Below are 17,430 nucleotides of genomic sequence, written 5' to 3'. Positions count from 1 at the left end.
TTTCCATGTCCACCCCTGAGGGTGGGTGGCTAAGCTCAGCCTATGCAAACAGCCTTTCTAGCAGTGCTTCTGCTTATTCCAGCAGATGTATCATCTTATCCCAATCTCACACCCCACCTGCATCTGTAGCATGAAAGGACGGGTCCGGGCAGCCTTCACGTGTTTAGCTAATCACATGCATGTGCATTTAGCTAAGCGTGTTTCCCCTGGCATGCCACACAGCATCATGGATGGCTGCCTAAACACAGGGAGGAAACCCGGGGAGGGGGGGTCCAGCTGACCATAGTAAGGGATTCATGACTACTCGCCATTTGACTAGGAAAGGGGGCGTAGAGGCCCCACACCACATATTAACAATTGGTTCAACAGTACTTCAAACACAATCTGAGAGGGATTTGAGAGTATTTTGAAACCTTAAATTGGTTGAGCACCTGCATCTAGTGATAACACTTTGACTAAAATACATTATAGATATGCAGTTAGAAAAGAAACATCTCTCATTGCCCGGGTGATTGCTTCCCAACGAATGGGATACTGGGCTCAGCCCAAGAGATCAAGTGTACCCGTAAAGCTCTTTTTTGCCTGTTTTGGCTGGACCATCCCAAATACCCACTAGGGACAGCTTCTAGTAAATGAACCAGTCATGGCGCATCTCCCTGCGACTAGCTTCAGGTCCCTTACGCCTCATACTTTCATCTCTGCCCATACCTTCTCCCTGTTTACCAGTCTTGCCATGATAAGAACTGGGGCAAAGGCCGCAGGGGGATTTGGGTCCCATCTGCCAACCTGTGTTATTTTTTTCAAATCTTTGGCAAACTTTGGCCCCTGAATGGAAAGTCACACATGCAAATAGTGGGTCTTCCTCAACAGCGGCGTGTACCTCTCTCATTTCAAGAATAGTGCAATGTATGCCTTCCACGTTCCTGTAGTCTGTCAATTGAAGGTTGTATTTCAGACCTTAGCCAGACCTTCTACAAGGACAGAGAACATGCTTGGTCCATTAACTCTGCCACTCTGTGTGATATGATATGATATGTTATTTATAACGTGCTTAATACCCAGAGGTTTCTAAGCGCAGACCCGGGGATCGAACCTGTGTTGCTCTGTGTCGTTTTGCTTCCAAGGCGAGCACGTTGCCGCTGAGCTATCCTCCCGAGACTTGCGTGCTGGAAGGTGACAACCAAAATCAAGGTGATAGAAGGGAAAGGCTCCATCTTAGGAAAAGGTCAAAACGCTGAAAGGAAATGGTTGCCGGAGCGTGTAACAAGGGATGCAGAGCCTGGCGTGAGACGGACGGCACAGGTTGGTGCCGGGAATTGAAAAAAACTCTTGGTTGTTTCGCTACATCCGTAATGGGGCACTAATAAAGTTCAGACTGATTGAGCAAATGATGCCTTCGTTAAAGGCTAGGAGCATGTGCAACAGAGCCCTAGCGTCTGGATAATCTGGATTTTTCACCGATAAGGGTTTGCAATGATGTCCTGTCCGGAAGAAAGCGGTTGGGCATGAGATATCTACCAACGCCAAGAATGCCTCTACTGCCCTTGGTGTAGAGCTTCATACCTATGTTCATGAAGCCGTGGCTTAGGCAAACTACATGCTGGACGTAGACCCTGGTGTTAAAGCATAGCCCCAGCAGGATGAGATGTAGGGGCGGAATGGCCTGTATGGAACTCTGGAGATGTGTTGGTAGGCCTCACCCTGGGCCCAGGGGTGGACTGGCCTATAGAGAACTCTTGTGATTTCCAGGTAGGCCTCTACGTCCTGGGCCCAGGGGTGGACTGGCCTGTGTGGAACTCTGGAGATGTCCTGGTAGGCCTCTGCACCCTGGGCCCAGGGGTGGACTGGCCTATAGGGAACTCTTGTGATTTCTAGGTAGGCCTCTGCGTCCTGGGCCCAGGGGTGGACTGGCCTGTGTGGAACTCTGGAGATGTCCTGGTAGGCCTCTGCACCCTGGGCACAGGGGTGGACTGGCCTATAGGGAACTCTGGAGATTTCCCAGTAGTCTTCTGCACCCAGAATGGAACTCTGGAGATTTCCCGGTAGGCTTCTGCAGCTGGGGCCTCTTTTGCGTCGCATTTCCTAATGTTCTCATAGGAAAAGTGCTGGGCTTGCTGAAAATGTGTAATATGGGGCCACTTTGAACATTATTTCCAGGGCCTCTTTTGGTTCCCAGTACACCCCTAATGAGATGCACTGCATAACTAATGAGTGGTACCTTTTGGGGTGACATTTGCAGAAAAGAATTATTATTCTTGTGAAAAACGAATTTGTTACATGTTTATATGCTCTATTCGTCTGATAAGTGACTTTTCATTGTTTCTGTCTGTGCAGATATCGCGGTAGTTTGCATAGCCTTCAGACTAGTCGGAGCACTAGCACGCACTTTCTGCATTTAACACGTTATAGGGATGGTGATGGAAAACCATGCATCTACCTGGCACAGCTCTTTCACTCAGGGGCGGAGTTAGGGATGGGGTAGACAAATGATATCCTATCCGAGACCACTTGGGTCGGAATTAAATTGAGAACATTGTGTTGTTCAATTGATTGCATTATTGTATTTGATGAATGTATGTCAATGTTTTTAATTGCATGTTGAGGACCATTGCATGTTGAGGACCAACACCTTTAGAATTTGCTACTGATAATAAAAATAATGCATCCACCATCGCCTTGCTTTTCTGCAGCAATTCTTTGGCTACTAGAGTGATGTGTTCAATCTAGTGACTGAGCATATATATATATATATATATATATATATATATATATGTGTCAGGAGCCTTTAAGTAATGTTTTTTGGTAAAATGTCGAAAATGGCAGTAAAATCCACTCCAGGAAGTCGTTGTCAAGCCTGACAGCTCAGCAACTGACCAGACCGACCCAAGAAATCAGTGAAGACATCAAGAGATATAAAATGAAATATCAGGAATAGGGGAAGGAGACTGTTGGGTATTTTGTGTAGATTTGGGGCCTAGCAGTATTTTCTTACCGCCAAAAATAAAATAATTCAGTAATAATCACTCATTGCATTCAGATTGTGTTTGGTATTATAGAAATATAGTGGATATGCATTATTTCAGTACACAGATATATTTAGTTAGTATACCTTTTGTTGGTGGTATGCGTTGTTTGTGGTATTTCTGGTGAGCATAATTCCTTTGTTTTATATGTTGTCCCAATATCCAGAACCTCTTATTTTTGTTTAGATTGTTCGTGTGATCACTAGCGAGATCTCAGGCCTACATTTCAGAAACACCACATTTTCATATGGAGTGCCACCTTGGGCTGTTCTCACTGATTTATCTACACCAGCGAGTTAAACATGTGGAATATCATTAATTTATTTACATTAGTGAACTATATCCAGAAGTTTCTCTTTATGATATGATGTGGCATTTGTAACGCGCCTATACACAAGGGTTTCAAGGCGCGACGAGGCAGGGAGGGGGGAACAGGGGAAAACAGACAACGATCCTACTAGGCCAGGTGTCATTCAGATTGAGCAAGTGCAGGGGTAGGGGAAGGGAGAAAGTGCAAGGGGAGGGGAGGGGGGAAGTGCAGTTCAAGGTAAGTAGAATAAAATAAATAGGGCCCGCTGGTGGCAAGTGCAAGGTAAGTGCAGACAAGTGCTGGGAGCGGGGGCTGTAGGGATACAGAGACAGTCCCGCATTGCAGGGGTTGCCAGGGAGGCAGTGCAAGTGGAGAGTGGCTGGGCCCAGGACCGAGGTCGGCGAGAGTGGCCCAGTTGCAGATTCGGTGCAGATTCAGCGAAGAATTAGCAGGGGAGAGGGAGAGAGAAAGCAGAAGCAAAGAGGAAGGTTTTGAGGTGCTTCCGGAACCGTAGATGGTTCTCCTCAAGTTTCAGGAAGGCAGGAAGGCTGTTCCAGAGGGAGGCCCCTGCCACAGAGAGAGATATACCCCCAGCTCGTTGCTTCGAGAAGCGGCTGACCCTGAGGGAGAGTCTTTCTGCTGACTCATTTACCTCCAGCAGACTATGTTGTTATGTTCCATTCGGAAGCCACACACACACTTATACACTGCTTAAAACTCTTCCCCATATTACCAGTGCTATAATGGTAGGTGCACTAAGAAAAGAGAAAACAAAAATACGCTACACACCTGACTTCATATATTTTTGTGTATTATAAACAATTGCATTTCAACACCATCTTACCCTTTTTACAGAAATAAATGGAAATTGCACAGCAACAGCATTATCTGTAAAAAAATGAGAAGAGATGTGGCAAGAGAATATTCAATTTGCAACATTAGACATGTTGATTAAATCCAGGAATTTCCTCTTCTACTCTGTCTGAATAGGTTTCGCACACACACACACACCGCCCCCGCACTCTGCAAGATATTTACCGAGCTTGTTCTGCATGCGAATTCCTCAGGCTGGTCGCCTTCTGGAAATGGTTCTGTGCTCCCTCTTAAATCACCCCAGCGAGGACGTGCATCTGCTGTCACTCAAGCCAGGGCTTATTGACTGGAATTTCCCAGCCTGTGCAGCAGTGCACTGGGACCTTCTTCTCAATCAGGAAACTCCCCAGCCACACCAGCCAAGTCTTTCTCCGAGCTGTGCAAAATGTCTTCTCCCTTTCTTTCTCTCCGAGATTCTTCAAGAGACCTCTGCTACCGCCTACATGATGACATTCAACCAATAAAATTCTATCATGTCCTACCCTCCTTTTTAAAACAATGGCTTACTTTTACAGCAAGCAACTGTAACAAAACTGATTTCCTGCTTATTCGAGTTTTTGCTTCCTGCAAATACTGTGGACAGAGCACAGAGAGAAGCAAAAAGAAAAAAAAAATCGGGATGCACGTTTAAAATGAGCCTGTCTTTTCTGCCTCATTTTACACTGGAGAACACATTGGGCCTCATTCCGAGTATGGCGGTAAGGGATAGCGGCCACCGGTAACGAGACCGGTGGCGGTATTCCCTTACCGCCATACTCCGAGTTCCGTCTGCGCCCTCGCCCTTAACGCCTGCTTTGAGCAGGTGTTAAAGTCGAGGGCGCAAAGGGGCCTGCAAGCCAATAACGGTGACCGTAATGGGGGCTCATATGGGAATGGGGAAGAGCCTTGGTGAATGGGGAATTACCCCCCCGCCAACCTTGGAATGGGGCGGTGATTCCGCCATCCACCAAGGCGCTGCCGGTCCGGGTACGGCGTCAACCAAGGCGTTAATAGCGCCATTGGTTAGCGCCGTACTCGGAATGAGGCCCATTATGATGTTATTTGATTATTATTAGTGATTAGTATTTGTTAGTTGTATTAGTTCATTAATTATCTAATGTGTCTCCTGCAACAGAGGAGAAGGATAAAATGTGCTTTTAAAATGAGAAAATGGTTTGTTTTTGACCTGTGTAGCCTGTCTTCATTTACATGTCCATATGTTACACTGGCAACACATGGCTTGAAACAATTGCATCATAGCAATACCTTGATCCCATGCAGTGGCGCTGCACTCCAAAAACACACTATACATTGATCTCATGCAGTGGCGCTGCACTCCAAAAACACACTATACATTGATTCTGTGTATTGGTGCTATGCTCCCAAAACACGCTAAATAATCCTGCATACCCCCTCCTTTTTTTGAGAATTTGGCAGTCCAAGCCATAATTAGAGGAAAATCAACTTGCTCCCTTCCTTCTTTTAAAATGTAGCAATCCAACAAAATGAATATTCACGTGCAAAAACGAAAAAGTTGAAAAACCACTGTCCAATCAACATAATATCAAAATTCATCTTTGGGTCCATCAGTTCCTTCCCAATGGAAGTGTCCATAGTCCAGTGCTTCAATTTTACACTTGAAGTCAATCAAAAACAATACGATAAAACAAATAACTAAAACAAAGAATTAACATAACAGATTAAAATTAATTAAAATAATAAATACGTGGAACTCCATACGCCAGGACACTTGTCTGCCTCTGATATGTCCCGACCAGCGATGTCACATCATTTGGTTCGTTCAGGTACTCTTTCATCTTGGCATTCTTGGATCCTTTTTCCATAGGAGTCATCTCTTTTGGCATTCCGGTTATTTTGTCTTCACCTCCACCCGGAGGCAGGCATCATTTGATCTTCATCCAGGGGACTCCAGGACTCCATCGTCTCCCGTGGCCTCCGGTCCCAGAACCTCCGACTAAATTATGTTAATATTCTAAATCAAATAGAAAAGAAACAAATTAAGTATATAGCACAATACTAATTTCACCCTTTTTGCAAAAAATAAAACATGCTTTGTAAAACATTTCACCCTTTTTCTTTCGCCTTCTGAAATTAAGCACAGGTTAAAAAGAAAACAATCATACATAAAACAGCATTCAACATTTAATACATTTTCATTCCGCACATCAACTCCACACATTTCAGCTTCCATTTTTTTAATGTGTATATATTTACATATATTACAGTGTTTATGTGTCATTATAATAATCAACCATCTTTATTTAACTTCTCTGTCGCTACCTTCTGTCTGGACCCACTTATTTCACTTTTTATGTTCAAGGGACTTTATCTGTTTCTACACGCTTAAGGCGTTTAACTCCATGTCTGGGATGGCATGGCTTAATCTGATTCACATGCACAAACTGTTCAGTTGCTGTTTCACCTTCAGTCTTTAAAAGTTTATAAACTACAGGAGAGATTTTATCTATAATTCGGAATGGCCCCTGCCAGGGTGCTAGGAATTTGGAATTTTTTTGTTGACTTTTTCCAAAATGAAATTTATACACCTGATCCTCTACACAATATTCCTTTACTGTTGACTTTTTATCATAATATGATTTGGCACCGTCAGCAGCTCTTTCTAGATTTCTCTGTACAAAAGCAAATGCATGTTGTAAATGCTTCCTCAGTTCATCAATGTATTCATGAACTGTGGATGCACTCACAAGTGTCTGCTCATGTGTTCTGTATAGCAGGTGTTGTGACAACACCATTTTCCTACCTGTCAAGACCTCATGGGGGCTAATACCTGTTGCTTTGGCAGGAGTTGATCTGATTGCCATCAAAACCAAAGGTAAACGTAAATCCCAGCTGGAACCTGCTTCTGCCAAAAATGTCTTTTATAAATCCATAACAGACCTATTGCTCCGTTCAACTCCACCTGAAGAAGCCGCCCGATATGCAATATATAGTTTTCTTTTCACACCAAGTATTTGCCATACCTTACTCATTAGAGCACTAGTGAAATTACTTCCTCTGTCTGTTTCAATTCTTTGTGGCAACCCGAAACTTGAAAACACATGATTCACTAACAATGTGGCTGCTGTTTGCACACTACAATCTGGTGCAGGAATACACTCAATCCATTTCGACATCAAACACACCACACTTAAAATGTAACGGTTCCCTCTGCTCGACCTCCTCACAGGCCCTACATAGTCTATTTGCAAATCTGACCATGGAAGAGTTAGGCCTCTTTTCATTAATGGGGCTCTATGCATTGGTGAAGCAGGTTTAAATTGGGCGCATACTAGACATCCTCTAGTATATAATTCTACATCTTGGGACATATGTGGCCAATAAGCATAATCCTTTAGTATTTCCAATGTTTTCTGTGAACCTCTGTGGCCTGCAGTTATAGCATCATGTGCATGGTGTAGCATTAACCCTCTGAATGAAAGGGGTACCACCCATTGTATCTGTCCTGCTATGGACTCTCTAACCATGAGTCCATCCTATAATCTAATTCGTTTTTTATTTTTTAATAGCACCCTCAATTCTTCTTTTCCCACACAATCATTTTCTGTTAAAGGATTTTGTTAAGGATCAAGCAAATGATTATAATAAGATTCCCAAAAATCGATCATTCTTTTGTGCCTCAATCAAATCTTGGTCTGGTGTATTGTAACTCCATTGTACCACTGGTTGCTCCGTCTCCTTTGGTGCTTTAGAACGTGTTACTGCATCAATCTGTATTTCACCCAGTAAATGTTCAATAGGTAGTAATTCTCCCATCACAGCCCCAATTTTAGCCAGGTGATCTGCCTCATCATTTCCCTCCTTATCCTCTCCTGGAGTTTTTAAATGCCCATGAATTTTTCTCCAGTATATTGTCAAATCATTTTCTGACACCAATTTATCTATGGCTTGTATCATTTTCCCATGTTTAAGTGGCTTTTTGTTGTATGTAATCATGCCTCTCTCATTCCAGCCAGGTAAATATTCCACAAAACTATTTTGTGCATAGTCAGAATCAGTCACTAGGACAATTTCACTGAATTTGTTATCAACTGCAGTAGCAATTGCTTTATAAATGGCTGCCAATTCCGCTACTTGACTGCTCCTAGCTCCAATTCTCATCCCATGCTGGGGATGCCTTCACATTTCAACCAGACATTTCCTATTCCTGACACTAATTGTTTATTACTGCCATTTTCAATGTGAAAAGCACAACCATCAACATATACAGTTGGCAACTCCTTGCATGTCTTTTCATCAAAATCTTTGTGTGATGATTGTTCAAATTCCTGTAAATTAGGTTCCACTTCCAGTTCGTTTGATACTTGTTCAGCTGCACAGTCATGTAAATCTGCTAAACCTTGAGCGATTGGGCTCTTTTTATTTTGTCCATATCTCACTTCTACAGGAAAACCCTGTAATGCCAGCGTCCATAAAGTGATTCTGGACTGCGCTAGATTACCTGACCTAATCCTTTTACTCTCTAACAATTGCAAAGGTTGATGATTTGTTTCAATAATCACCTTTTCTCCCTGAACAATGGGGTGGAAATGCTGTAGCGCCCACACTGTGATTAATAGGGCCTTTTCACATTCATTGAATTTCATTTCAACTTGGGAAAAAGCCTTACTTGCATAGGCAATGGTTTTATGATTCAAATCATATTTTTGCGACAATACTGCTGACATACAATGTTTAGAGAAACCTATTTCTATAAAGAAATCCCTATCCTTCATGGGGTATGCTAAACATGGTGCCTTTACAAGACATTCCTTCAGTTTGGCTACTGCCTCCGACTGCTCTTTTTCCCATTTCCAGGGTGTATTCAGTTTTAGCAGTTTAGTTAATGGTTGAGTGATTTCAGCATAATTTTCAATGAACTTTCTGTTATAGCCTGTCATTCCTAATAAACGTTTTACCCCTTTCACATTTTTAGGGTCTTTTAGTTTTTGTATGGCCTCTATTTTCTTCTTTTGTGGATTTAGTCCATGTTCAGTTACTTCATGGCCTAGAAAATTCACTTTTTTCTTGCACCATTGTGCTTTTTGTAAAGATACTTTGGCGCCTGCTTTCTGCAATTGGCCAAGAACATGTCTTATTTCATCAAAATGGTTTTTCAAGCTTTCATTTTTTATCAGGACATCATCTACATAAATTATGGTTCCTCTTTCCGCTGCATCCTCAAAAATATTCCAAATTCACTCCCACTATTAACGTACCCGAACGGAGTTCTAACCCATGCATATTGAGTCCTGTCAAATGTAAAGGAAAATAAATTCTGTATCTCCTCTGCCAATGGCACGCACCAATATCCAGAGGTGTGATCTAATGTGGTAAACACTTTTGAACCATGTACCTGAGCTAGGCCCTGATCAATGAATGGCAGTGGCCATCTGGACACTGGTACTCTTTTATTTAACTCCCTCAAATCTGCACATAGCCGCCATTGACCATTTGGCTTCAACATACCTAAAATGGGCGTGTTGGATGTGCTATAGATAGCCTGATGATTCCCCGCGATTCTAAATTTTTAATAATCTCTGCCAATGATTCTAAACATGCCAGCGGTAGTCTATACTGGCGTAAAAATACTGGACTTCCTCTACACCCTTCTGGAAGTGTGGCCACATGTAAATTAGTTAGCCCGCAATCATAAGCGTCTTTTGCAAATGCATCTTTAAATTCCATAAATATCTTCCTCAATTCATTTCTATCCTCATCGTTGTCACACGCATCCGCTAATAGGATCTGCTCCTCTATCATTTTGGAAAATTCTGGAAAATGTTCTGGTAGGGGAATCTCAGCGCTTTCCTCTAGCTGTGTGGCTGTGTCTCTTTGTAAAGCTGCCACTTTTACATGTTTTGGCATGTCAGCTTCCATTTCAATGGGCTGATTTTTCATTTAATTTTCACTTAAGTCAAATGTTATACAATTCTCTTGATAACAGCACACTGTCTCACTTGAATCATAAGGGTACACAGAATGAATTTTCAATATTCCTTTGGGCTGAGAGTCTAGGTATTCTGGCAACTCACCCTTGGCATCTATATACCTTTCATGGATATTTCCAATTACCATGTTATTTAGATCTGCAGTATAATGTGATTTTTGTATGGCCATTCCTAATGGGGAATTTTCCTCTAAATGAATATCTTGGCAACTTTTATTATTAATCACAATTTTTACAGACCCTTCACCAATATCTACCAATGGAATGTATTCATAATCCAGGCCTTGCTGTTTTATGGATTCATTAAGGCACACAAATGCATCAGAATCTTTCATCTGCTGTCCATTTTTGCATTTCAGCGTTATTGAAAACTGTTTGGTAAATTCAGGGATAATAGTATCTTTCCTAATTTGTAATTCAATTGCATAAGGGACCAGTTGTGCACAGTGATAAGCCCTTCTTTTGTCTTCAAATTCAGGTACCGGCCCACCTAGCCGTGACCATATTTTTTGATTGAGAAAATCTAACACCATACACATTCTGTGCATGATGTCATTGCCCATGTAAAAGTCATTTTGTGCTCCACTCACTATCCATACATTATGGTAAATTGTTTTCTACCCAATACTAATTTTCAGCATGCATCTTCCTGCAATTCGTTTTTCAAAGTCTGGACTGTCCAACCCAGAAACATACTGGTTTTTAATCCTAAATTTTCGGATCTCCTCCCTCTCCATTATTTTTTGCAACAATTTCTCATTAATGAAGCTCCTTTCCTGTTCAAGCGCTAAGGTGTCTTTTATTGTTTTAAAACAGTCACTTATACCAACATGAACCCATGGTTGCTCATCTTCCATGTGTAGTTCAGCAAGAGTGGTAATGTGTTTTTCTGAACCTGTTTTAGGAGCAGTATCCTGTTTGCATGTCTTTTCCTTTAAATAAAAACATAAGGTGTGCTCTTCTATGGCAGTCTGCCATTTTTTCCTTGGGTCCAAGTATATTTGTACAGGTAATTTTTCATTGTCGCTCTGCATTTTGTCTTGACACATTAATATAACAGTGACACTAGGTATGCAACTATTCTGGAGATAAACCTCCACTGCATCATTTGTTTTGGCAACGGTGTGACATTCATTTATGTTGCTGTTTTGTGATTTTAGTTTCTTAGGTCTCAATGGTTATTTGGTTAAGGACCACAGCACTCCATTTACCCCATCTATGAGAGGAGACAATCTTTTCAAGCAATCTGTCCCCATCAGAAATGGAATTTCACAAAGAGATGTGATCAATACCTCTTGTTTCATTCTGTGTTTTCCTATTTTTATGTCAACCTCAGTTATACCTATAATGGGCACCTCCTCCACGTTAAAGTTATGCACTGGACCTTGATTTTCCTTCACCGTAATCTGATTCTGTGGGGATCTCCCTTCATTGATACTCTTTACCAGCTCCTTAGACATAATTGTGTCCTGTACGCCAGTATCAATCATTGCAAATGTTTGGCATTTTTCTTCTACAGTGATGGGAGCATAATACCCGTCTTCAACTTCCTCTAACACACATAAGAAGTGTGAATTCTTACTGATTTCGGGGCTCACCTTTCTCAGGCCTTTTTCACTTTTGGCTAAACACATTGGTAAATGGAAAGATATTTTTCCCTCCTTTTTGTCCATTTCTGCGCGATAGACTTTATTCATTTCTCCATGTTCAGAGGTTTTTTTGAGTGTGGCACTGTTCGCCTATCCATCCAGGTATCATCAGGGGCCACATTACAACCTTCCAACTGAACATGTGTAACAACATCATTCAGCAATCTGTCATTATTTAATTCTGTGCATTTGTGATCATTTAGTGTGGTACCAGCCCTTTCATCCTCTTCAAAAATATGTGGCTCGAAGAATTCTTCAGGTGATTGACCTGTACCCTCCTTTTGAGTATTTCCTTTTTTCTGCCTGTGTTTGGTCATTGTTCTGAGTGTCCAGGGAAGAAATTATAGCATCCCCACTTACTCCCTGTTTACTGGTATTCCCCATGCATGAGTCATTTTTCTTAAATCTGTCTCTTTGTTCTTTTGGAGTTTCAGGTTTTCTTATTTCATTTGTACAAATCTTCAATGTTTGATTTAGCTCTAGGTTAAACGGTACCTCTCTTTCAGAAGTATTTTCACTTTCTGTTACATGTTCACTTACTGGCATTTTCATTTTTAAATCATTAGACATCTCAGAGTCATTATGCGAAATTACATCAGAGCAATCTGTCTTTTCGGCGCTGTATGTATCCTGAGTACTTAGTCACTTTTCAGAAGCTCCCCGGTCATTGCTGTGGCCATCTGCCCCCTCCTTTGATGGCTGTTTTTGTACTGTACAGAGCCTTCCTATTTGTTCAGCCAACATCTTCACTTGGGCCTCGAGACACTGGAATCTTTCCATCTCTCTAGAATCCTCTCTCTGTGGCCTAGATCGATATTGGTTGTTTTCTCCCTGATTGGATCTATTCTGATACCTCTCAGGTGAGTGATTTCTATTGGGATGGTTTCTGAACTCTTCATTCATTTTTGGAGGGAAGTGGGGTGCGCCCATCCTTTGATTATAGTCCCCTGGTGGGGAATCATTGTACTGCCGTGGGGTGTAATTCATGTTCTGTCTCATGTCCTGTCTCTCATGTTGTGGGTACTGGCTCCTATGTTGATTCCCATTATCAGCAAATCGATCTACATATCGGGGTCTATCCTGATTACCATATATCATGGTGTTGGGATCAAATTTGCTCTGTGTCCCCAATGTCTGGTAGGGACCATCATTTCTTTGATCTTGATTTTGTCTCTGGTTATTGTTCATATTGGACATATCAGGCCGATAGCCTGCCCGGGGCCTATCTCCTAAATACCTAGGGCTGATGTAGATCTCCCTATTACTAGGATCATGTGATTGAAACATTGGTGCAGAGTGTGATGACCTTTGTTGATGAAACCTTTGTTCAGGTGCCGAATTATTTTTACCTAGATTTTGAGCAAACTCAAGGGACATTTTGGCTGACCTGATTTCCAACACTGTTGCTGAGGGTTCTTTAGATTTAGGTCTATTATCTTTCATTTTATCACTTTCTCTACCGTGACAATAGAGTACCTCATATAGTTTTGTGCTTTGATGCACAATCCACTCAAGGGACTTGTCACAATCAAATTCACGGACCAATTGAGATATGATGTCTTTCTGTAGCCCATAGAAGTAGGCAGTTTTAAATTCATTAGAATTGGGGTCAAAAGATAAATCAGAGTGAGAAAATGCTCTTTTTAAATCTTGTAAAAACTGGCGAGGGGATGTATTAGGCCCAGCAGTGATTGTGTGAGCAACTTTCTTTGCCTCCTGTAATGACTGGAAAGGAGAAAAATGACGCCTAATTTCTTTTTCAAACTCAGCCCATGTCATATTCTGCTGTTCATTTAATCCCCTTATGATGCTGGCCGTCAGAGCATCTAAAGTTAAATGAAAATACTGCCTGTACTGTTCCTTAGGGATCTGGAGGGCTTTAGAAATGTCATGAACCACTTCTAAGTGATCCTCAATGCAGCATTCCCGTCCCTTTTTAAATGGTTTGATCAGGGCTCTAATGGATTTCATTATCTTTATGGGGCTACTTGTTGCAATGCACGGAATTGCACTACCTGGTGACTCAACCCTGATTCCAGGTGTATGGGATTGGTGGCGGCCCCCAATGGGAGTATCAAATCCCCCAAGGGCGCTGCGACCAATTTCAGTCACCTGCCCAGTCACTGGAGCACTAGCTCTTTGGGTAGAAATAGAATTCACCTCCACTCCATTGAATGTAGTACCCTGCCACCTCTCCTGGGATCTGGGAATTCACATTTGCTGTTCTAAGTCCTTACACTTTTTAAGGAGCCCGTCTGCTTCGTTTTGCAAATAGTTGTTTTCATCATTCATTTTATTAATTACCTCCTGCATGTCGCACATTTGCATTTGGCATTCATTAAATTCCGTATTCCGCTTGTCTCTTTCTTGAAGCATTTTAATCACCTGTTGTTCTACATTTTGGAGGTCACTTTCTTTTTCAAAATTTTCTTTTTGTAAAACTTGCATCTCTGAAACCACCTTATCTTTATCTTGTCTAATGTGGTCCACTAATGCTTTTAAGAGTACCAATTCTTGCTCACTGTCCTCAAACTGTTTCTTGCTTTTGGACAATTGAGCATCAAAATCTCTGCATTTTAACTGCATGTCTTTTTGGCATACATCCAACTCTGTTCTTAACATTTCCTCTTTCTTACTTGCCCCATCTAAGTCAGTCTTTAACCTGTTAATTAGCTGGGTATTATTTTCCTGCATTCGCAGGGACCTATTCAAAATAAACCAGATCTTCTCTGCATTTTTAACGGCTGCATTCAATAACCTTGTAAGGCAGACCTGAATTATGCTGCCTTCTGCAAAAATATTGTGTAGTTTTTCTTTCTGCACCTCACCCTGAATGCGGTCATGCCATTCTGAGGTACTATTCGATGACCACGTCCCATGTGCAAATAACTTTGCCTCTAAATATTGCACTAGGTCTGAGAATGTGGTTTCCCTTTGTGACATTCTGAAATTCGTTTTTAGTGACACACTGCTATTATGAAATGGATTCCCTTTTATGTACAGATGGCAGTGTGAGGCAAACTTGCCACGCCCAGTAGGTGCTCTGTGATCAGTTTCCCTGCCTGCAACGCACCATAAATATGTTGGGTATTTTGTGTAGATTTGGGGCATAGCGGTATTTTCTTACGGCCAAAAATAAAATAATTCAGTAATAATCACTCATTGCATTCAGATTGTGTTTGGTATTATAGAAATATAGTGGATATGCATTATTTCAGTACACAGATATATTTAGTTAGTATACCTTTTGTTGGTGGTATGCGTTGTTGGTGGTATTTCTGGTGAGCATAATTCCTTTGTTTTATATATGGCCCCAATATCCAGAACCCCTTATTTTTGTTTAGTTTGTTCATGTGATCACTAGAGAGACCTCAGGCCTACATTTCAGAAACACCAGATTTTCATATGGAGTGCTACCTTGGGCTGTTCTCACTGATTTATCTACACCAGCGAGTTAAACATGTGGCGGTATATCATTAATTTATTTACATTAGTGAACTATATCCAGAAGTCTCTCTTTCTGCTGACTCATTTACCTCCAGCAGACTATGTTGTTATGTTCCATTCGGAAGCCACACACACACTTATACACTGCTTAAAACTCTTCCCACATTACCAGTGCTATAATGGTAGATGCACTAAGAAAAGAGAAAAACAAAAATACACTACACATCTGATTTCATATATTTTTGTGTATTATAAACAATTGCATTTCAACACCATCTTACCCTTTTTTACAGAAATAAATGGAATTTGCACAGCAACAGCATTATCTGTAAAAAAAATGAGAAGAGATGCGGCAAGAGAATATTCAATTTGCAACATTAGACATGTTGATTAAATCCAGGAATTTCCTCTTCTACTCTGCCTGAATAGGTTTTACACACACACCGCCCCCGCACTCTGCAAGATATTTACCGAGCTTGTTCTGCATGCAAATTCCTCAGGCTGGTCGCCTTCTGGAAATGGCTCAGTGCTCCCTCTTAAATCACCCCAGCGAGGACGTGCATCTGCCGTCACTCAAGCCAGGGCTTATTGACTGGAATTTCCCAGCCTGTGCAGCAGTGCACTGGGACCTTCTTCTCAATCAGGAAACTCCTCAGCCACACCAGCCAAGTCTTTCTCCGAGCTGTGCAAAATGTCTTCTCCCTTTCTTTCTCTCTGAGATTCTTCAAGAGGCCTCTGTTACCGCCTACATGATGACATTCAACCAATAAAATTCTATCATGTCCTACCCTCCTTTTTAAAACAATGGCTTACTTTTACAGCAAGCAACTGTAACAAAACTGATTTCCTGCTTATTCGAGTTTTTGCTTCCTGCAAATACTGTGGACAGAGCACAGAGAGAAGCAAAAAGAAAAAATAATCAGGATGCACGTTTAAAATGAGCCTGTCTTTTCTGCCTCATTTTACACTAGAGAACACATTATGGTGTTATTTGATTATTACTAGTGATTAGTATTTGTTAGTTGTATTAGTTCATTAATTATCTAATATGTCTCCTGCAACAGAGGAGAAGGAAAACATTTGAGAAAATGGTTTGTTTTTGACCTGTGTAGCCTGTCTTCATTTACATGTCCATATGTTACACTGGCAACACATGGCTTGAAACAATTGCATCATAGCAATACCTTGATCCCATGCAGTGGCGCTGCACTCCAAAAACACACTATACATTGATCTCATGCAGTGGCGCTGCACTCCAAAAACACACTATACATTGTTTCTGTGTATTGGTGCTATGCTCCCAAAACACGCTAAATAATCCTACAAGACAGATGCAATAAAGCGTATGGATCGAGCATAGCATAAAAAGAGTGAGCAATCAGTGGAGGTTGTAGAAAGTGACACATGCCGGGTGAGAAGAAGCCGGCCAACCAGGATATACCAAAGAAGGGTTGCTTCTTGGTTTCCACCCAACTCGTAGCGGCCAACCCATTGCAACCACTTTGCTGTATTTTTCAGCCTTTTTGAGGGGGCTGTGGTGTTAGGATATATATATTTTTAAATGTCGGTAATAGAGAAAGGGTGGGGGTGTAGATGTGGAGTATGGGGGGTTTCCCCCATAAAAATGCAGCAAAATATTCGGGAATGGGCCACCCATGAGCTGTGCCAGATCTCGCCTTGCACATGAAAAAAAGACACAATGAAAAGCAACTTATCATGATATACTCTGTTCGAGCTGTGATTACAATGCTTGATGTCTTTATCTTTGTCTAAACTATTCAACAATCATTTCTTCTAAATGCTATAATTCACTTGTGGATATCTAAAACGTCCTAATTTCTATCAATATGTACAGCTCAGAAATAACTACCACTACTCATTCTAGTTCAAGCACACACAATAATTTAGGAGGATATGAAATATGCGAACTGTTGACATTGTTTTTGTTATTTTTACTCGTTAGATTTGTGATGAAAACAAACGTTCTAGACTATCCATATAAGCCACAGAACACTATGTTGAAGTATATATTTTTAGACTTGACTATTTCTTCCCCTTGATTTGTAATATGGGAAAAAGTATTGGATCTGGACAGTATCCATATTTGACTTTTCTTTGGAAATGAATTTAGTTCTGTGTTGAGTGCTCTTTTTTGTATATTGAAATTCTTATTTTTCTTGT

Source organism: Ambystoma mexicanum, chromosome 14 (assembly GCF_040938575.1).
Source record: "Ambystoma mexicanum isolate Mex_15411 chromosome 14, UKY_AmexF1_1, whole genome shotgun sequence".
In the NCBI taxonomy this organism is placed as follows: domain Eukaryota; kingdom Metazoa; phylum Chordata; class Amphibia; order Caudata; family Ambystomatidae; genus Ambystoma; species Ambystoma mexicanum.
The sequence above is the reverse complement of the archived record's forward strand: the minus strand, read 5'-3'. Positions refer to the sequence as shown.